This window comes from Macaca thibetana, chromosome 5, assembly GCF_024542745.1.
Source record: "Macaca thibetana thibetana isolate TM-01 chromosome 5, ASM2454274v1, whole genome shotgun sequence".
Classification (NCBI taxonomy): Eukaryota; Metazoa; Chordata; class Mammalia; order Primates; family Cercopithecidae; genus Macaca; species Macaca thibetana.
Window position 1 is genome coordinate 19,868,430 of NC_065582.1, and position 23,433 is coordinate 19,891,862.

The 23,433-nt window shown below is 39.3% G+C and overlaps 1 protein-coding gene across 5 annotated transcripts in view; it reads left to right on the forward strand.

Annotated features, from left to right (window-relative positions):
• Positions 1–15,859: 15,859 nt before the first annotated feature.
• The window catches only part of AADAT (aminoadipate aminotransferase), a 45,142-nt gene continuing 37,568 nt past the window's right edge, over positions 15,860–23,433 (forward strand). For 2 of the 5 annotated variants that reach the window (XM_050792531.1, XM_050792534.1), the window contains exons 1-3: positions 16,859–17,020; positions 20,346–20,492; positions 21,912–21,990. The gene's annotated coding sequence lies outside the window, so the exon portion shown is untranslated. Of the gene's footprint in view, positions 15,879–16,829; positions 17,021–20,345; positions 20,493–21,911; positions 21,991–23,433 lie in introns of those variants that run through there. The other 3 variants (XM_050792535.1, XM_050792532.1, XM_050792536.1) reach the window with 3 other exon arrangements.

A 23,433-nucleotide genomic window follows, 5' to 3' on the forward strand; every position in this document is an offset into this window, starting at 1 on the left:
AATACTGTCAGAACACTCACAGTACACTTGGATCAGATAGCAATCTTGATTGGGCAAGCTTGCCTTAGAGTTGTTAAACTTTGTGACTCAGATCCAGATAAGATTATAGTTCCAATGAATAAAAATCAGATTTGGCAAGCCTTTGTTAATTCAGCCAATTGGCAGATAAATTTAGCTGGCTTCATTGGAGTTCTTGACAATCATTATCCAAAAAAAAAAAAAAAAAAAAAAAAAACAGTTCAGTTTTTAAAGCTAACAATATGGATCCTTCCAAAATTACCCATAGTGCTCCATTGGAAGGAGCAGTGATTGTGTTTACAGACGGCTCTAGCAATGGAAAAGCAGCTTATGTAGGACCTAAAAATGGAATTATTCAAACTGACTTTCAATTGGCACAGAGAGCTGAATTATAGGCAGTTATAGCTGTGTTAGAAGATGTTAAGCAACCTGTAAATATTGTCTCTGATTCAGCTTATGTTGTTCGATACATAGAAACTGTACTCATTAAATATCTTATGGATGAACAACTCTATCAGCTGTTTTCTTCTTTACAAAAGGCAATGCGTGATTTCTGTTTTCCTTTCTATATTACACACATTCAAGCACACACTAATCTTCCTGGGCCCCTTGTAAGGGCTAACGATCAAACTGATTTACTAGTTTCCACTGTGCTTACTAATGCCCAAGATTTTCACTCCTTAACACATGTAAATGCAGCAGATCTTAAACAAAAATATCAAATTACTTGAAGACAGGCAAAGGACATTGTGCAACATTGCCCTCAGTGCCAGGTACTACAACTGCCACATGAAGGGACTGGTGTTAACCCAGTATGTTGTGGCAAATGGATGTAACCCACGTACCTTCATTCAGGAAACTTCCATACATCCATGTTACTATAGACACCTTTTCTTATTTTGTATGGGTAACTTGCCAAACAGGTGAGGTGGCTGCTCATATTAAAAGACATTTACTTTCCTGTTTCGCTGCCATGGGCATCCCACAAAAGATTAAAGCAGACAATGGCCCAGGCTACTGTAGTAAATCTTTACAAGCGTTCCTTCAACAATGGCACATTGAGCACCATTCTGGAACACCCAATAATTCTCAAGGCCAAGCCATTGTTGAATAGGCTACTCAAACCTTAAAATCTCAATTACAAAAACAAAAGACAGAAGGGGGAACTAGAGAATACTCTACTCCACATATGCAGCTACAATTGACTCTTATCACTTTAAATTTTTTGAATTTGTCTGGAGATCAGGTTACAATGACAGCAGAGCAGCATTTAACAGGGCAAAAAATAAATCCTCATGAAGGAAAACACGTGTGGTGGAAGGACGTCAGAACCAAAACCTGGGAAAAGGGCAAAATCATTACATGGGGTCAAGGGTTTGCTTGTATCTCACCAGGAGAGAATCAGCTTCCTGTCTGGGTACCCACAAGACATCTTAAGCTGTGCCATAAGCCAGAATCCAAGGAAGAGGAAAAGACCTTGGAACATCCCTGCACACCCAGTTTGTCAGATGGCTCAGAGGAACATCTCTGTTGAGCAGATGGAAACCAGTAAAACTCACCAAGCAACTCCAGCAACCTGGGGGCAGATGAAGAGACTAGCTCACATTGCAGAAGAGAACCTGAGATCTCAGAACAAGTCACTGACCACTAGTAATCTAATGGTAGCTATGATGGCAGTAATCTCCCTGGTGGTGAGTCTCCCCATAGCTGAGGAAGATCAAAATTACATATAGCCCTAGTAGAGGTTCTCCATGAGAGTCTTGCCCCTGTAGCAAACTTCTACCTGGACATTGAGGTGTTTCCAGACATCCTCTGAAATCTAGGCAAAGGTTCCCAAATTCCAATTCTTGACTTCTGTGCACTGGCAGACACAACACCACATGGAAGCTGCCAAGGCTTGAGGCTTTCACCCTCTGAAACCATGGCCCAAGCTCTACATTGGCCCCTTTCAGCCATGGCTGGAGTGGCTAGGACACAGAGCACCAAGTCCCTAGGCTGCACACAGCATGGGGGGCCTGAGCCCAACCCACAAAACCACATATTCCTCCTAGGCCTCTGGGCCTGTGATGGGATGGGTTGTCCTGAAGGTCTCTGACATGCCCTGGAGACATTTTCCCCATTGTTTTGGTGATTAACATTCAGCTCCTCATTACTTATGCAAACTTCTGCAGCCAGCTTGAATTTCTTCTCAGAAAATGGGATTTTCCTTTCAGTCACATTGTCAGGTTGCGAATTTCTGAACTTTTTTGCTCTGCTTCTCTTATAAAACTGAATGCCTTTAACAGCACCCAAGTCACATCTTGAATGTTTTGCTGGTTAGAAGTTTCTTCCACAAGATACCCTAAATCCTCTCTCTTAAGTTCAGTTTCACAAATCCCTAGGGCAGGAGAAAATGCTGCCAGTCTATTTGCTAAAACATAACAAGAGTCACCTTTGCTCCAGTTCCCAACTTCCTCATCTGAGACCACCTCAGCCTGGATTTCATTGCCAATATCATTATCAACATTTTGGCCAAAGTCATTCAACAAGTCTCTAGGGAGTTACAAACTTTCCCACATTTTCCTGTCTTCTTCTGAGCCCCCTACACTGTTCCAACCTCTTCTTGTTACCCAGTTCCAAAGTTACTTCCACATTTTTGGGTATCTTTTCGGTAGCACCCCACTTCTGGTACCAATTTACTGTATTATTCTGCTTTCGTGCTGCTGATAAAGACACTCCCAAGACTGGGCAATTTACAAAAGAGAGAGGTTTAATTGGACTCATAGTTTCACGGGGCTGAGGAGGCCTCACAATCATGATGGAAGGCAAGGAGGAGCAAGTCACATCTCACATGGAAGGTAACAGGCAAGAACAGAGCTTGTGCAGAGAAACTCGTGTTTTAAAACCATCAGATCTCATGAAACTCATTCACTATCACAAAAACAGTGCAAGAAAGACCTGCACCCATAATTCAAACACCTCCCACTGGGTTCCTCCTATGACATGTGGGAATTGTGGGAATTACAATTCAAGATGAGATTTGGGTGGGGACAAAGCCAAACCATATCACTATATAACCCAAATGCCACAAACAGTATAAAATAATTGAAGTGCTTACTTATTCTAGAAATATTTATGAAGTACCACAGATGTTTGAGGAACTAAGGAAAGCAATTCATTCTAAAAAAATGAAAGGAAATAAATTAAAAAGGCATGAGGGCCAAATGCTCTTGGCCCCCTAAATGACTGCTAAAAATCACTGACAGGAGGCAGATTGATTAATGCAAGAAAGGGCATACAAATTTATTTAACAGTGTATAGAAAGGAGCCTTCAGAATGAAGACCCAACATCCCAATGAGTTACAGACACTTACATACCATCCTGAGGCCACTGTAAAGAAAGCACACTCAGATGGCCAGAAACAAGTGAATCAGCTTTAGTGGCAAGAGGTGTTAAGAGAGAAAGGAAGAAGCTTGGCTAGCAAAGATGGCCTTGTTATGTGGATGAAGACTCCTTCAGAGGAAACAGATGGTAAATGTTTCCTTTCAGACTTTAAAAGGTGTCAGACTGTCAGTCTCTCCTGGATCCAGGGAAAGGAATAGGAAGGGAAGGAAGGCATGGCTGCATTAAGGGAGATTCTCCGCAGATGCAAATTTTCCCCACTTAAGACAGTTTTGCAATGCCACCTCTAATAAGATGGCCAAGAGGCAGCCATTTCAAAATACGTCAAAGAAATATATTTGGGGGTAAAATATTTTAATTTTCTTCAGTCTCTACCTTGCAATTTAAAATAAGTTTCACATATCAAAAGCCAAGCTGATAGCTTTGGAGAGATTTGATCTCAAGATTGTTAGATAGACATAGAGAAAGGAGTAGAAAGACAAATTGAGATGAATAGAAAGGAGCAAATTTAAGTATATGTTCCCATATCTTCTTTAGTCAGTCTCTGAGTACTGAGAATAGACCAGTTCAGTTAAACAACTGTGTCCCATTCTGAGAGGTGGCACTGCAGATGGACTAGGCCTCTATATATGATATAGGCAATCAGATCTCTAATAAAGGTATTTCTATAAAAACACAAGAAAAAGAAAAGATTAATGATTGGAGCAGTCTATATACAGCTTTACTAAGGTCTCTGAGGCATCTTCAGATTGCAATGACAATCTGACAAATTCTTCTGGATTGCAATTCAAACCAGGCATTCAGGCTAACTTTCTGAGAAGTCTTTACATTAGCAAGTAGGCTCAAAGCTTATTTATATGTAAGTTGCTGTTATTTTCCCCTGGAGTTTAAGTTGCATAGCTTCAGTTTGCAGAGCTTTAAGAAAAGCAGAGTTTTAATTTCTAGTGATTTCAAGATAAAAAAAATTGGAGGGCAGAAACTGAACATATTAGCTTGGTGACTTGTAGCCAGAAAAAAAAATTTAGGATCCAGTCCAAGTGGTATAAAATAATCAAAACTGAATGCAATGGATAAGGCTAAAATTCAATAACAGGTATAACATAGTTTCCTTCTAAATATAATTTTTGTGTCTCCAATCTTCCAATATTACTAAAGACAAAATCATAGTAGGATCAATTTCTTAGCAAAATTAGTTTAGTCTTATTATGCTTGGACTGATTATTTGCACAAAGTGCAGCAAGAATAATTATTTTTCATATAGACTGTTTTAAGATGACTTTTCCAAAAGCTTTTTTCATAAAGAATCACAAATTAGACCTTTTAAAAGTCATGAGCACAGCCAAGTATTTATCCCTGCAGGTACCTGTATGAATTGGGAAACTTCTCTCTTCCTGAAACCCCAAAATAACTTGGGGTTCCTGGGCCTGTCAGAAAGTGACATTCTTTACTTACCACAGGTCAGGAACATGTAAGGAAATCTGTAAAGGAACTACATAGAAAATGTTTGAGGTCAGTTTTTCCAAAGAACTTTTATCAGATCTATAAGTCAATCTCAATTCCTCACAGAAATCTGCTCATATCTGAAAATATACCCTTCCAATTAAAGCCTTGGTAAAAGAGCCAGTGCCTCCAACTGTGTCCTGTTACACAAGAAAACAGATCTTACTGAATTTATGCAAATAACTATATTACCATAAGTTAAGAATACTCACAAATAGCTTTCAAATTCTGGAAAAATCAAGTAGAAAGAAAGAAATGTGCTTCAAATTTTTCTCTAATCAATTGTTAATTGTTAATTGTTTTGAGTAAGTAACTCAAAAAAGATTTTCTCAACTCTGTAAAACGAAACAAAAAGAATTAGCACTGCTTCAAACACAAGAATTCATAGAAAAAATTATTTCAATCTTCTATTAGTTCAGTCCATGCAATTGTAACTGCCCCATGGGTTCACCTTGCCTGCTGTCTAGATAGAGCCAATTTATTGAGACAGGAGAATTGCAATGGAGATGGAGTAATTCACTCAGACCGGGCTGTGTGGGGAGATCAGAATTGTATTATTACTCAAATCAGTCTCCTCAAAAACGAAAACTTGGGATTGGAGTTTTTAAGGATAATTTGGTGGGTAGATAGTTGGGAAGTGAGGAGTACTGATAGGTTGGGCTGGATATGAAATCACAAGGGGTCAAAGTGAGTCCTTGCTGACATCTGTTCCTGTGTGGGATTGCAGAACTGGTTGAGCCAGATTACTGGTCTGGGCCATGTCAGCTGGTCCATCAGAATGCAGGGTTTGTGAAATATCTCAAGCACTGATCTTAGGCTTTACAACAGTGATGTTAATCCCCGGAGCAATTTGAGGAGGTTCAGGCTCTTGCAGCCAGAGGCTGCATGGCTCCTAAATGGTAATTTCTAATCTTGTAGCTGATTTGTTAGTCCTACAAAGGCAGACTGGTTCACAGGCAAAAAGGGATTTTTTTCAGGAAAGGACTATTATCAGTTTTGTTTTAGGGTTAAACTATAAATTAAATCATTTCCCAAGGCTAACTTGGCCTATACTCAGGAATAAACAGAACACCTTAGAGGTTAGAAGCAAGATAGAGTCTGTTAGGTCTGATCTCTTTCACTGTCACAATTTCCTCTGTTATAATTTTTCCAAAGGCAGTTTCACAGTTAGCTCCTGTTCTGCTCAGTATTGGGCCAGCAAGCCTCATGAACACATCATGAGTCCTAGATACTTTTTTCTCTGCTCCAATGGCACAATTTGTAAAGTTATCAGAAACCTGCATTTAAGGGCATCTGTGAGAATCATTTAACTATAATTAGTTTATAATTCAGCTGTCTTTATAAAAGATCAAAGCAAAATAATTTTAGATAACAAAAGTCTTAGAACAGTCACGGTCAAAGACACAATTGACAAAGAAATTTGGTTATTTCTGTGGTATATAACAATTTAACATAATAATTATAATTACTATTGATAATGTATGCTAATAGGTACCAGAATTACAGGAATTCACAATTTTGGAACACATACTAATAACACATTTACATAAATATAAACCAAAAAAAGTTGAACACTGTTTTATTTTTGACAATGTTTCCTGTATGATTTTAACATATTAATTAAGCTAAATCTCTCTCTCTCTCAGACTTCTATAAAGTTAGTTTGAGGTCAAAAGTTTGAATCTAGAATTTGACTTTGGAATAGTTGTCAAATATTGAAGATTTAGAACACTTTATATCACAAAATAGGATCATGAGTCATTGTAAAATAAAACAATTGTTTAGCCAAAATGATAACTTAAAATTTTCAGAAAGCGAAAACCTTTACTCTTTGAGAATGGAGACTTACTTCCCAAACAATAAGACCTAATAAAGACAGCATGAGGCCAACTAAATATGTCTCTCTCTCTCTCTCTTGCGATTTACTCAAAAGGTAAACACAAATTTTTCACTATGTCTTAATATTACACAAAAATTTTGTTCAAGAGAAAACCAATTTTTACCTTTGTGTGGTGTATTATTAGCACTAAATCTAATTTTAATAAAACCATATGAACAAATCTAACTTTAATGAATTTGGCCATAATATAAGGTTGTCATAAGCCTTTTATAACCTTTTCTAATTTCCTGTCGAAAAGCAGATAGATCAATACTCAAAAAAAACCCTGTTATTCAGACACAGGAGCCCAGATACTGGCTCTCCATCATTGTGCTTTTTATTTTAATGCTTAATTTACAGAAAAACTAAATAATCCCCTTCAAATTTTAGCAAACTCGTTCACATACAGAATTCCTTTTACAGGATCAATCTTTTCTCAAACTTTCCACAACTTGCTTAACATCTTCCATTTTGTTCTATTTATAACTTAAAAGAATCCTTAAAACCCCTTAAACTAGACAAAATTCCTTTCCCTTATTAAAAAAAAAAAAACATATTCTCATGCCTTCTTTTAACTTTTATTTTTTTGCCAAAAATACGTCTTACTTTTCTTACACAGTTGAATATATCCAGTAATTTTCATTACATGCATTAATTGTAATGTTAATTCTCAGTAACTCTTATTTTAGTGAAAAACCCTAGTAAGTAAGCAATTTTAATTATGTACCAGGTGCATAACCCAGAGCAAAGAACAATGCCTGGAGTTAGGCTTCATATCCTAAAGGCATAAATCTAAGCACGTAAGTTACAGACAAGTTAAGCAAGTATCAGGAGCAAAGTTTTGTATCTTAAAACATCTAACAGAGACAGTGACTAATTCAGATCAAATGTCTAAATTCTGAACATGCTTCTATTTTATTTTACTGATAATTTTAAAACTATATTTACCAAAAATTACTAAAATCATATTACTTGAAAAGCATTTAGGATTATTTACTTTATTTATGAGTAAGTCAATTTAAAACCCATGCAGACAGTATACAGACAAACATATACCCATGTACACATAAAGATTATACTAACATAAAGACTTTGTATTTTGTATTCATTTTAAGTCCCAGGCTACATGTGCAGGAAGTACAGGTTTGTTACATAGGTAAACGTGTGCCATGGTGGTTTGCTGCACCAATGGACTCATCACCTAAGTATTAAGCCCAACATGCATTAGCTATTTTTCCTGATGCTCTCCTTCCCACAATCACTTCCCCATAGGCCCCAGTGTGCGTCATTCCCCTCCCTGTGTCCATGTGTTCTCATTGTTCAGCTCCCACTTATGAGTTAGAACATGCAGTATTTGTTTTTCTGGTCCTGCATTAGTTTGCTGAGGATAATGTCTTTCAGCTTCATCCATGTCCCTGAAAAGGACATGATCCTTTTTATGGCTTCATAGCATTCCATGGTGTATATGTACCACATTTTCTTTATCCAGGACTTCATAGTTTGATTTTAAAATTTTAGTCATAAGATGGATACACTCACTAGTCCAAAAAGACAGTTGGATTAAATTGTGAAAATGTTAAAGTTTATCTATTTCTCATGGCCATGACTAATGCCCTCACTGAGTTTTGGAGAAAACAAGATAGCAAATTTACTTCTCAAATCAGAGAGAGAGAGAAAGTTTGAGTGTGTTAGAGAAGTTTTAAAATAGATGTCGGTCGGGCACAGTGGCTCATACCTGTAATCACAGCACTTTGGGAGGCCAAGGTGGGCAGATCACTTGAGGTCAAGAGTTCAAGACCAGCCTAGCCAACATGGAAAAATCCTGTCTCTACTATAAATACAAAAATTAGCCGGGCATGGTGGTGAGCGCCTGTAATCCCAGCTACTCGGTGGCTGAGGCACAAGAATCACTTGAACACAGGAGGCAGAGGTTGGAGGGAGCCAAGATCGTGCCACTGCACTCTAGCTTGGGCAACAGAGCAAAACCCTGTCTCAAAAAATAAAATAAAATAAAATAAAACAAAACATGGATGCCAAGACAGCACAAAATCATAAAAGTCTATCATAGTGTTTTGTTAGACCAATTTTATTTAGATAGGTGTTTTTTAATTTACTATCTTTTAACTGAACCACTGAGCCCAGAGCAGAGCCCACACTGAATCCTGAATCCCAAAAAGAGAGAAATGCCATGGGCCCAGGCCACATAATATTTTTACAGCGCATTTTGTCATGAAGACATTTCTCTACGTGTTTAAACCATGCCCTTTCTTATCTCAAACACACAGAGTATCCCCTGTAGTAATAACTATTTGCTCTAAGCAACTACCATTAACCATCTCAGAAAGTATATCTATTACAAACACCAATGTCAAACATTTTTTCATAATGCAAAGTAATTTTCAATTCCCCAAAAGCCAAAAAGATTAGGTAATGCAATACAAAAGAGAAAAGAGCTTTTAGATCTGAGTGGAATCTGTCCATTTACAACTCTTGGGATTCCATGAAGAAAATCAGAGGTTCCTTCCAGACACAGGAGTCTGGTACATTTTCCATTTTTCCCAGGGGATCCTGGGCTGTTAGAAATTCCTTTTTTATTTTTAGGTCCCTCATGTGGCATACATGATAGAAAGAGGAAGGAAGGTAGGGAGAAGTAAATGGTGGAACAGACAAAATTCACTGAGAAGTTTATACAGAGAGAGAACAGAGGCTTTAAAACAATATAGATACACATATGTAGCCTAAATACCTGTTTTAATTACGTTGACTTTTGACTATAGAACTCTTTAAAAATTCTTTCAAATCTCTTATTATCAGATTTTAGTCAGGACAAACAGCTGATATTTCTGAACTTTTGAACTTCTTTACCAAAGGTAACTTCCTAGGTGAAATCAATAAGCCTAAGCTAAGGCTATGAGTTAACTATGGCAAATTTTTCTCAAAAAAAAATTATTAAGGCTAGCTATAACATTATTACATGTCTTTTTAAAAATTTAACCTTTTCATCAATTGTTTAGTATAAGAGATCTCACAAATCTTTCTTTTAATCTATCTTCTGGCCACTGGCAATTAGAATTTTCAATGGTGTACTTTATTCCAATAGCAACTATATTCAAAAGCCTCTGTAAAGCCCAGGTGGTAATTTTTCAGGTTTTACATTACTGGAGTATCCCCTGTAGTAATAAACACACACAGCATATCCCCTGTAGTAATAAACACACACAGAGTATCCCCTGTAGTAATAACTATTTGCTCTAATCAACTACCATTAGCCATCTCAGAAAGTATATCTATTACAAACATGAGGAAAAACATGAGACATCCTCATGACTCCCAAAAATCCACCCTGAGAAACAGAGTTAAGATAGACAAAAGATGACAAAAGCTCCATAGGGATGGGTCTTGTAAGGCAAAATTTCCCTAAGAGTGTGACACATTCAGTATAAAAAGTGTCTTGCTTAAAATATTATGTGTCTCAGACTCCCAGTCTTTTCAGACTGCCCATCTAATGTGAACCAAAAAATGCATGCCCTCTATTCTAAACAATTGATGAAAAGGTTACATTTTCTTTTTTTTTTTTTTTTTTTTTTTTTGAGATGGAGTCTTGCGCTGTTGCCCAGGCTGGAGTGCAGTGGCACGATCTCGGCTCACTGCAAGCTCCGCCTCCTGGGTTCATGCCATTCTCCTGCCTCAGCCTCCCAAGTAGCTGGGACTACAGGCTCCCACCACCACACCCAGCTAACTTTTTGTATTTTTAGTAGAGAGGGGGTTTCACCTTGTTAACCAGGATGGTCTCAATCTCCTGACCTCATGATCTGCCCACGACGGCCTCCCAAAGTGCTGGGATTACAGGCGTGAGCCACTGCACCAGGCTGAAAAGTTTAAATTTTTAAAAACACATGCCCAGATGGTAAAGACTAAGAGAGAGTATCCCCATGTGGCCACAAAGGCAAGTTCTTAAGGACATAGAACAAGATGAGAGGGAAACCTCATCTGATTTTTGTATCAGGGACTCACAGAAAAGTGTGTCTGAACACATGCTGGTCTATCCAGAATTGAAAAAACTGACCAGTATGCAGGATAAGCTTGAACAGCAGGTACAAAGGGGTTCTAGACCCATGTTCTATCCAATGCCACCCCTCTTTATGACAGAACAACACAGAAAGATAAAGGAAAACAGCAACAGAAAAGGCTATTTCTGAGAGAAAAGGGGGCACACAATATGAGTATTCATACCACAAAGTACTGAAAGTACATCAGGGACACTACAATGCAAGACTAGTCAAATTCCTTTTTCCTGTTAATCAAAACCTTGCAGATGAGACTGTGATTTTTACCATCTGCTCACTGGGGTACACAGAGAAAGAGAGGCCAGTAGCCTAGTTGGTAGGAAATTTGTATCCCTTTGCCAGCAGAGCAGTCTCTTGGTTTCTCTTCACTGTAGCCTCTAGAAGAGAAGAGCAACTTTGATGATCATCCTGCTCTGTAGGGAGTCACAGGCTCCTGGACCCCTAAATGACCACTAAAAGTCACTGACAGGAGGCAGATTGATTAATAAGAGAAAAGGCATACAAATGTATTTAATGTATATATAAGGGAGCCTTCAATGTGAAGACCCAAATTCCCAAGGAGTTACAGAAACTTATATACCATCCTGGGGCCACAGTAAGGAACACAGACTCAGAGCATGGCCAGAAACAGGTAAATCAGGTTTAGTGGCAAGACAGGCTAACACAGAGAGAAAGAAAGAAGCCTTGGCTAGCAAAGATGGCCTTGTTATGTGGACGAAGCCTCCCTCGGAACAGATGGTAAATGTTTCTTTTCAGACTTTAAAAGGTGTCAGACTGTCAGTTTCTCCTGGATCCAGGGAAACGCATAGGAAGGGGAGGGAGGCAAACTTACTTTCATGGGGATTCTCTACAGATGCAAACTCTCCCTACTTAAGACAGCTGTGCAGTGCTACTTCTGACAGGGTGGCCAGGTGGCCGTAATTTTTAAACATGTCAAAGAAGTACATTTTGGGGTAAAATATTTTAATTTCCTTCAAAGAGTGTCTATCCCCAAGTAGTTTACCAACTATTGGAAAGTGAGATGCTTATAAGCAATGTTGTAGATACTGTCTGTAATAAACTTGCACAGCATTATAAAACCAAAGAGAATGGCTGAGATCACTCTCGATTAATTTAGAGGTTTATTTTGCCAAGATTGAGGATGCACCCAGGAAAAAGAGGCACAAACCACAGTAGGCTCTGTGGTCCATACTTTTTCCAAAGAGGATTTTGAGAATTTCAACACTTAAACGGGAAAAAGCAGGCAGGAGGGAAAAGAAAAAAAGAGGGGGGAAAGTATGGTCACATCCTTGTGAGGCTTTGATTAGAGCTCAGTGAATCCATATGTTGTACATGAAAAGGAGGTGGTTGAGGGAACAATCGGTTATGTATTTGTCTCATGCTTAGTGTCTCACACTTAGTAAATCTGCACTTTGCAAAAGATAAACAGAGAGAGCACAGGGAAAAGTCTAACAGGGATTTGTCTCAGGGTCCATGAGGGGATGATTTCTAGTTTTCTCTTGTCCCACACTTGTGAAGATAAGCTGTTGATTTACATTGTCAGCGTGAGAGAGGTCACCTGCAGAGACATGTGGCCTTCTATCCTTTAGCTATTTGTTTAGGAACAAAAGGAACGGCAGTTTTTGTTGTTGTTGTTGTTGTTGTTGTTGTTGTTGTTGTTTTGGCATGACTCAGTTTTCAAGCTTAATTTTTCCCTTTTGGCATAGTAATCTAGAGTCTCAAGATTTTTATTTTTCTTTCACAGGGTAATGGTAGGAAGTGGTGAGTTAAAACCAGAACAGACATCTGTGATAAACCTCACAGAAGTAGATGAATCGGAGATCAATTATTATACATGTCCTTTGCTCTGGTAAGTCATTTTTCTGAGTCACTGCCCTACACAGACTTCTTTTCTGTCTCCTTATGCAATCATCTCCCTCCCTTCCTCCTACTCTTTCCTATTTTACCCATCCATGTGCAACAAATTATCTCAGTTATACTCTGGAGTCTTTTAAGCAACTCTGGTCTCAATTTTCAAACCCACACTATTTAAAGTGGACAGTTTCTGTAAGCAATGGCTGTAATACTGCATGGGTTTCCAAAAAGCAGACCACAAAATCTCATAAAGTGCAAACTGAAAACCTCATCCATCTCAGGACATGTCCCAGAGGCCCACTGCAAGGTGGACAGTGCTGACCACAGCATGTCCATGCGCTACCGATACATCATAGGTAAGATCCAGCCTACCTTGGAAAGGCTCCACATGCTTTTCTGATTGAAACAAGAACAGACAAGACACTAGGAAGGCATTCTCTCTTCACAGGAGTACAGCTGCCATGGCAACCAGTATGGAGCAATAGAAAGGAAAGAAACACCCAAATACCCTGCCAGCCAAGTCCACCAAGTCAACTCTGGAAATCAATGTAATGTGTTAACAAAGATATTCCTGCCAACACCCACACATCCAACAACAACAGCCACAACAAAATCCTAAAACCTGTCAAGTGGGAATGTTTCCCTATCGTTCAATAAATCCCATTGTCTGGATGCAAGATGTTCCCATGGATGAATGCCATGGTTGCATCGTCAGTTTCAATTTCTACTATTACCTCTATGAGTACACATACTCACTGAGGAGACTTGAACAAAATACAAATAGATCATCCTGCATTTTTTAAATTTTACAACAATAAAATTCACAATATTCATGTCTGTTTCCCTTCTCCCAGATGTTATTAAAATATTCTGTTATTTTAATATCTTATTCCAGGTTTTAGCAATGTTTTCCCCATGTTTGCTAAGCAGGCTGTTTCTCAGAGCAGAATCTGAAACTTCAGTGGAATGCTGTGAACCCATATGACTAAGTCTAATATCTTGTAAAACAAAGGTACCTTAAATTGTTAATTCAGATTTTAGCAAAAACACTCCTAATCAACACACAGCATTCTCTTCAACTACTACTACTAATAATAATTAAACTTCATGCCTTATAAAAATTGGCTGAATGTGGTGACTCACGCCTATAATTCTCACACTTTGAGAGGCTGAGGCAGGTGGATTGCTTGAGCTCAGGAATTGGAGACCAGCCTGTGAAACATAACAAAACTCTGTCTCTACCAAAAATACAAAAATTCGCCAGGGAGGTGGCATACACCTGTGGTCCCAGCTACTTGGGGGGTCAGGGGCACTGAGTGGGAGGATCCCTGGTGCCTGGGAAATCAAGGCTACAGTGAGCAGTGATCACACCACTGCACTTCAGCCTGGGTGACAGAGCGAGACCCTGTCTCAAAAATAAATAAAAATTAAAATCTTTTGCATAGATTATTTAAATTTTATTATTATGGATACAAGCCTCTTCTTGGCTTGTTCTCGTTGGTTATATCATTGATTTTGTATTTTCCTTGTCACTGATGGCCACACCTACAGAGGAAGCCCTTTTCTAGGCTGAAGGCCTTGTCATTCCAACACTTCTCCCAGATATCCTTGAAAAAGGTCTTTGCTTTCCTGCCCCATGCTTCAGGAGCGCCAACCCTATGGACAAGCCCCCATTCTTTGGGTAGAGATATGCAGTGTGCTAACCATCAGACTCTGAGCTTTCTAACTACATAATAATTATTAGTCCAAAAATATGACATCAGAGAGCCTGCTTGGGCTATTTCAAAGACAAAGAGATTTTCAAAATCATAACTCCAATCTAATCCTTGCTTTATTAGATCCTTTCTTAATGTGTTCTAACATAAAATATTCTCAATTTCAATTTTCCTTTCCTTTATCTGATACTAGATTTGACAAATGAATTGTCATATAGTCTACCTGTTTGTTGACATATTGCCCAAGATTTATTTTAAAATCTGTAACATTTTAGCCAACCAATTAGTGTTTCAAGGCTCTTGAATTTATAATAATTCTTGTATTTAATTTATTAGCAGCAGTTCCTCTATCTGGTAGGTTCAGGTTAGTTTGTTTTCCATATCAGCTTTACCTAAAAGTCTTTATCTTCCTTAGAAATGATTGGCTCATGTGTACATTTTCTATAAAAATATTCATTACATATGTGAAGAATTACCCCCAAATAATTATCTATTCATGCACAATAATGGTTCATCTTATTTTATTGTGTTTAGCTTATTAAATTTCACAGATACTATGATTTGCACAAATTAAAGGTTTGTGGCAACCCTGTATCAAGCAAGTTTATCGGAGCCATTTTTCCAAGAGCATGTTCTCACTTTGTGTCTCTGTGTCACATTTTGGGTAGTCCTACAATATTTCAAACATTTACATTACTGTTATTTCTTTTATGGTGATCTGTGACAAGTGATATTTGATTTTACTACTGTAATTGTTTGGGGACACGAAGATTTACACCCACATGAGACACCAAATTTAATACATAGACGGTATGTGTGTTCTGACTACTCCACCTACCAGCCATTCCCCACATCTCTCTTCCTCTCCTCAGGTCTCCCTATTCCCTGAGAGAAACTGGGCCAATTATGAATCCTACAATAGCCTCTAAATGTTCAAGTGAAACGAAGAGTCACGTGTCTCACTTGAAATCAAAAGCTAGAAATGATTCTGCTTAGTGAGGAAGGCATGTCAAAAGCTGGCAGAGGCTGAAAACTAAGTCTCTTGCACCAGATAATTAGCCCAATTGTAAATACAAAAGAAAAGTTCTTGAGGAAAATTAAACGTGCGACTCCAGTCAGCATGTTACCAGCAGTGAATCCATACGGTCTGCAGCCACCTCAATTCTTCCCTTCTCCGAAGAACTAATTGGACCGAGGGGGCAGAAGGCAGAAGGAGATACCGAGGTAAGTTTTAGAGCAGGAGTGAAAGTTTACTTAAAAACTTTAGAGCAGGAATGAAAGGAAGTAAAGTACACTTGGAAGAGGGCAGAGTGGGTGACTTGAGAGATCACCTGATGTCGCCTGACATTCCTGGTGGGGGTTGGGAGCCCTCTCCTACCCTGCTCATGTTTAACTAGTTGCCTACTGTAACATTTCCCCCTCTGGAGTCCAAGACTCCAATTCTTTGGGGAAAATGGATGAAGGTCAGTCTTCTGTAACTGCTTCCTACTGACAGAAGGGCAGTGGTGGTGGTTCTGTGGGTCTTGGCCTCTTACTAGCTGTCAGGGCAGGGTTGGCTCTGTGGGTTGTAGAAACCAGTATCCAGCCAGGCTTAAGGGAGAAAGGGGCAGGATTTTGCCTCTGTTATGTTCTATTGACGGGCAGTCTAGAGGCCCGCTGCAGAAGGGTGACTCTTGACTATTTGAGAGGTCAGTATCCTTCACTGAGGATCATCTGGAGCTTGATGGCCTGAACGTGAAAGGGGACAAATCAAGTTATCAGATTTAGAAGAACAGTTTAAAAAAAAAAAAAAAAGAGGAAGATGACCGCTCCAAAAAAAATCCTAGGGCTACCAACACACCTAGATGGCTGGTGGGTATAGTCATGCCTGCTAAGACTTGGGTGTATGGAGTTGCTAGCTGATTTTAATACATGCCCAGAATTAGAATATTGATCCAGAGTTTTACACTACCCATCCATCTTTTCTTCTGAGATGCAGCCAGAGATCACTGATTATTTCACAGGAATAAGAAGGGTTAGTCTAAATTGCAGACAGAAACTCAAAATAACTGATGAGACTGGAATCTAAATACAGGTGTACTATAGTTCTTGAAATGTATTTTTTCTCTCTCCAATCCTCATTTTTATTAAAAACAAATCATGATAGGACTGATTTGTTTGTGAAATAAGCTTCAGTCTTAATATACGTGGCCTGGTTATTTGCACAAAGCATAAATAAGAGTAAGCATTTGCCATTTAGCCTTCTGATACAGTTTTGATTTCTGTCCCTGCCCACATCTCATGTCAAATTTTAATCCCCAGTGTTGGAAGAGGGGCCTGGTTAGAGGTGATTGGATCATGCCGGCAGTTTCTAATGGTTTAGAACCATCCCCCTAGTGCTGTCTGGTGATAGAGTTCTCCTGAGATCTGCTCGTTTAAAAGTGTGTAGCACCTGCCCGCCTCTCTCTCTTTCTCCTGCTCCAGTCATGGTGGATGTGCCAGCTTCCCCTTCATCTTCTGCCATGATTGTAAGTTTCCTGAGGCCTCCCCAGAAGCAGAAGCCTGCACAGCTGGCAGAACCATGAGCTAATTAAATCTCTTTTCTTTATAAATTACCCAGGCTCAGGTATGTCTTTATAGCAGTGCGAGAACAGACTAATACAGCTCCTCTTTTCCTTTCTTCATTGGTTCTCTTAAATTTCTTGCATCAATGTTTTATAGTTTTCTATGTAGAGATCTTTCACTTCTTTGGATAAGTTTATTCCTAAGCATTTTATTTTATTTGTAACAATAATATATAAAAGTACTTTCTTGATTTCTTTTTCAGATTGTTCACTTTTGACATGTAGAAATGCTACAGATTTTTATACGTTGATTTTGTGTCCTGCGACTTTACTGAATTTGTTTGTTAGTTCTAATAGTTTTTTGGTGGTATCTTTAGGATTCTCCAAATATAAGAGCATACCATCTGAAAACAAGAGTAATTTGACTTTTTCTTTCTAATTTGGATGCCCTTTATTTATTTCTCTTGACTGATTCCTCTAGCTAGGAATTCCAGTACGATGTTGAATAGCAGTGGTAAAAGTTGGCATACTTACCATGTTCTAGATCTTAGAGGAAAGACTTTAGTTTTTTGCTGTTCAGTATAATGCTAACTGCAGGTCTGTCATATTTGGCTTTTATTGTGTTCAGGTATGCTCTTTCTATCCCCAGTTTTTGAGGGTTTTTTAATCATGAAAGGGATTTTGAATTTTATCAAATGCTTTTTCAACATCAATTGAAATGATCATAAGGTTTTTGTCCTTCATTCTGTTGATATGATGTATCACATTTATTGATTTGTGTATGTTGAGCCAACCTTGTACCCCTGACATAAACTCTGCTTGGTCATGATAAATACTCTTTCTAATGTACTGATGAATTTGGTTTGCAAGTATTTTTAAGGATTTTTGCATCAATGTTCATCAGAAATATAGGCTCATTGTTTTCTTTTTTGATGTGTTTTTGTCTGCGTTTGGTATCAGGGCAATACTGACCACATAGAACGAGTTTGAACGTATTCCCACCTCCTCTATTTTTCAGAATAGGTGGACAGGATTTGTGCCAGTTCTTTAAGTGTTTGGTCGATTTCAGCAGTGAAGTCATTGGATCTCAGGCTTTTCTTTGCTGGGAGACAATTACAGCTTTGATCTTGTTACTTGTTATTGGTCTATTCAGGTTTTTAATTTCTTCATGATTCAATCTTGTAGCTTTTACATGTCTAGGAATTTATCCATTTCTTCTCAGTTTTCCAATTTATTGGCATATGAGTCACTTATAGTAGTCTTTAATAATCCTTTGAATTTCTGCAGTATCAATTGTAATGTGTCATCTCTGATTTTATTTATTTGTGTCTTTTTTTCATACATAGTTTGGCTAAAGGTTTGTTAATTGTTTTGTCAAAAAATCAACTTTTTATTTTGTTGATCTTTTGCATTTTTTATTTAAATGTTACTTATTTATACTCTGTTACTTATTATTTCTTTTCTTCTACTAATTTGGGGTTTGGTTTGCTCTTGCTTTTCTAGTTCTTTAAAATGCATTGTTAGATTGTTTATTTGAAGTTTTTCTACTCTTGATGTAGGCACTTATCGCTATAAATTTCCCTCTTAGTATGGCTTTTATTGTATCTCATAGGTTTTTGTATGTTGTTTTTCCATTTTCACTTGTTTCAAGAAATTTTTTAATTTCCTTCTTAATTTTTTTCATTGATTCACTGGTCATTCAGGAGAATATTGTGTAATTTCATGAGTTTGTATAGTTTCCAAAATTTCTCTTGTTATTGATTTCTAGATTTATCCCAGTGTGGTCAGATAATTTTCCAGCTCCAGAATTTCTGCTTGGTTTTTAAAAATTATTTCAATCTTTTCGTTAGTTTTATCTGATGGGATTCTGAATTCCATCTCTGTGTTATCTTGAATTTCAATGAGCTTCCTCAAAACAGCTATTTTGAATTCTCTGTCTGAAATTACATATCTCTGTAATTCTTGGATTGGTCATTGATGCTTTATTTAATTTTTTTTGATGAGGTCATGTTTTGCTGGATGATCTTAATGCTTGTGAATGTTCATCAATGTCTGGGCATTGAAGAGTTTGGTACTTATTCTGATCCTCACAATCTGTGCTTGTTTGTACTCATCCTTCTTGAGAAGGCTTTCCAAGTATTCAAAGGGACTTGAGTGTTGTAGTCCAAGTCTTTGGTCACTGCAGCTGTATTAGGGGGCACACTAAGCCCAGAAACACTGTGGCTCTTCCACACTTGTCACCTTGGGGGTCTTGGGTAAGATCCTGAAGAAATCTCTTGATTACCATGCAGTCTCTAGTTATCTTCCCTTACTTTCCCTCAAACCACATGAGTCACTGTCTCTGGAGCTGCCTGGAGATGGGAAAGGGGTTATGCAAGCACTTCCATGACTACCACTGCTGGGACTGGGCTGGTTCACACCTGAAGCCAGCATGGTACTGGGTCTTGGTCAATTCCTGTGGTGACTACTACCTAGCTACCACTGATGTTTCTCCAGGCCCAAGTGCTCTTTACTCAGCAGGTGATGGGTCTTGCCAGGCCTGGATCTCTCCCTTCAACAAAGCAGGTTTCCTACTGGCCCAGGATGAGTCTAGAAATGCTATCCAGGAGCTAAGGCCTGAATCTGGGAACTTTAGGAATCTACTTGATGCTTTCTTTTACTTTGGCTGAGCAGGAATACAAGTCGTAAGACAAAGTGCTTTTTATTCTTCCATCTTCTTTGCTCAAGCAGAATCTTCTCTCCCAATGATTACCACAGCTGGGAATGTGCTGGTAAACACCTGAAGCTAGCACAGTATTGGGTATTGCCCCTGTGGTGACTTCTGCCTGACTACCACTGATCTTTATTCAAAGCCTACGGGCTCTTTTCTCAGCAGATGGTGTATCCTGCTGAGGCTAGTTCCTTCCTTCAGTGTAGCAGGTTCCCTTTTGGCCCAGGGTGGGTCTAGAATTGCTTTCTGGGAGCTAGAGCTTGGATCTGGAAGCTTTAGGAATATACTTGGTACTTTATTTTACTGTAGCAAAGTCAGTACCTCAGTTGCAAAGCAGTTATTTTAATTCTTTCCTCTCCTTTCCTGAAAGAGAAGGATTATCTCCTGTGGCCATCACCATCCCAGGCCCCGGGCAACTACTGCCTGGCTACAACTGATGTTTGTTCAAGGCCCAAGGGCTGTTTAACCAGCAGGTGGTGAATCCAGCCAGGACTGGTTCCTTCCCTTCAGTACAGCAGGCTCCCTTCTTGTCCCAGGGTGGGTCTAGATATATCCAGGAATTAGGGCCTAGAATCAGGAACATTAGAAATCTATGTGGTGCTTCATTTTACTGTAGCTGAGGTAGTACCCAGGTTGCAAGACAAAGTCCTTTTTACTCTTTATTTTCCTTTCCTCAGGCAGAAACAGTCTCTCCCCATGGCCACCACTGTCCCAGATCCTTCACGACTACTGCCTGGCCACCACTGATGTTTGGTCAAGACCCGAGGACTCTTTAGTCAGCATGTGGTGAATCCTGTCAGGACTGGGTCCATCTCTTCAGTACAGTAAGCTCCCCTCTTGCCTAGGGTGGGTCTAGAAATGTTGTCCAGGAACTAGGGCCTGGATTTAAGAACTTGAGGAATCTACTTGGAGCTTCATTTTCCTGTGGCTGAGCTGGTACCCAAGTTGCAAGACAAAATCCTTCTTATTCTTTCCTCTTCCTTCCTCAAGCAGAAGGAATCTTTTCACATGGCCATCACCAGGCCACTGGCAATAACTGCCTAGCTACCACGATGTCTATTTCAGGCCCAAGGGCTCTTTAGTCAGCAGATGGTGAATCCTGCCAGGACTGAGTCCTTCGCATCTGTATAGCAGGTTCCATTCTGGCCCAGAGCGGGTCTAGAAATACTGTCCAGGAACTAGGGCCTAGAACTGGGGACTCTAGGAATCTGATTGGTGTCTTATTTTACTACAGCTGAGCTGCAACCCAAGTTGCAAGACAAAGTCCTTTTTACTCCTCCCTCTACTTTCTTCAAAAAGAGTCTTTCTCCATGGCCATCACTGTTCTAGGTCCGTGATGAGTACTGCCTGGCTGCTACTAATGTTTATTCAACGACCAACGGCTCTTTAGTCAGCAGGTGGTGAATTCTGCCAGGACTTTGTGTTTTCCTTCAGGGTAACAGGTTATTTTCTGGCCCAAGGTGGGTCTAGAAATGTCATCCTGGAGCTAGGTCCTGGAATGGAGACTTCAGGGATCTGCTTGTTGTTTTATGTTACTGTGGCTGGGCTGGTATCCCAGTTGACAGACAAAATCCTCTTTACTCTTCCCTTTCCTTTCCTCAAGCAAAAGGAGTCTCTCCTAGAGTTGCAAGCTGTGCGTTCTGGAGTCAGGAAAGTGTGACACTAGCATTCCTTTGGCCACCCCAGCTGGTGTCTCACTAGGTCATATACATGGCAAGTCCTGTGAGTGGCTCTGAGTCCAACACTGTAATAAGTAACAGGAAAATGCTCAGGAATTGCAGTCCTTGTGGTCTAGACTGCCTTTCCAATTTATTTGGGACTACAGAGTGCTTTAGCCCATGGTGAGTGGGGCTAAACAGAACTGAGTTTCCGACCTTTGGCATGGAAAATTTCCCTCTGGCTAAGGCTGGTCTAAATGGTCCCTCCATGGGCACTTAGCAGCTGAATTCTACCTATGTTGCTTTCTGCCATGACAGAGCAGCATTGAGTTTCAACACAAAGTCCTACAATCACTGCACTCTCCCTCCTGCAAGCACATAAACTCTCTCTCCATGCCACACAGCCACTGCTGAGGGAAAGGGGAGGGGTGGTGTAGGTAATTCAAGACTGTATTTCCTACTCTCTTTAGTGCCTCTTTCCTTGACACAATGTTAAAACCAGGTACTGTGATTGCTCCTCTGATTTTTGGTTCTTATGAAGGTGATTTCTTGTGGGCATAGTTGTTCACTTTGGTGTTCTTGCAGGAGGGGACAATCACTGGAGGGTTCACTTGGTCATCTTGCTCCACCTCTCCACTCAGCAGTAAAATATTTTTAAATTAAGGTATGTATATTGATTTTCAGACACAATGCTTTTGCACACTTAGTAAACTACAGTATAATATAAACATAACTTTTACGTGTACTGGGAAACCAAAATATTTTCATGACTCACTATACTGAGATACTCACTTTATTGCAATGATCTGGAAGCAAACTCATAATATCTATGAGGTATGCCTGTATATATATATATATGCACATGTAGAAGTAGGTACCAAGAGCAACAATTTGCCACAACAAATTTTATGCAGAAACTTGCTGATCTATTTTTCTCCCTTTACTTCAAACACAAAACACAATAGGGCATTAAATATTTTTAAAACATAAAAAGACAAACGTGAGCTCAAAAACAATTTAGAAATCTATATGAAACCAGAAACAGAATGGAATTACCTAGTGGTGTCTGGGATATGAAAACGCATATCTATAGGGCTCTGAGCCTCAGTATAGGTTGTCCACCCTAACTCAAAGAATTGTTTTTGGGCGGATGCCATTTATGAACAGCAATTTCATAAACCTCTGCATGCAGCCAACCAGGGCTTTTTGCCCAGGGATACCGACCTTCCCTACCTTTCTAGTAACTTTCTTCTCCCTGCCCCCACCCACTCCAGCCCACCCAAAGTTTCCATTCTTACCTGTAGAGGTCATGATGGAAATTTGGGCCCCAATTCCCTGCAGCATGTGCAGTCTCTCCTCATATCCTGGGTGGTAATCATAGATGCAGGCAGTGAAGATGTGCAAGCTCATGTGTCTATTCTCCCTCAGAAATCCAGCAATTTCCTGGGCACAGTTGAAGCAGGAGCTCCAGGAGATGAAGTAGATGATCCTGTAGCACTGGGCAGGGTCTAGATGCCAAGAAGAAACCAAGTCCAGGAAGCACTGCTCCACATGGTGGCCTTGACAGCCATTGAGAAAAATCCAAGCCTAGAAAAGAAAACAAAGAGATTGGTCACTTGTGAACAGGAAGGAAGAACCTGGACGAGATGAGACTAAGGAGGCAAGGAGCCTCCAGCACGAAATTAGAAAAGGCACCAAAATCCCAGTTATCAGAATGAATGAATTTCTACAGAATATTTAAAATGTAAAAATTGAAGCAGCAATTCCAAGATGAATAAATATCAACCATGTAAATACAAAGAGATCAGGAGTGAGGATGTTTTATTTTGCCCCAACTCCGATATACTCAGCACATCACTGTTACTATGTCGTCTTCTTCTTTTTTTTTTTTCCTCCCCCCAACTGTTTGTCTTTATCTAAAATCTTTTGGATGAATTCTGGTATTTCAACTCCGGCAAGGGAATGGGACTGATATGGTTTCGCTGTGTCCCCACCCAAATCTCATCTTCTCATCATATGAATTGTAGCTCTCATAATCCCCACATGTCAAGGGAGGGACAACGTGGGAGGTAATTCAATCATGGGGGCAGGTTTTCCCATGCTGTTC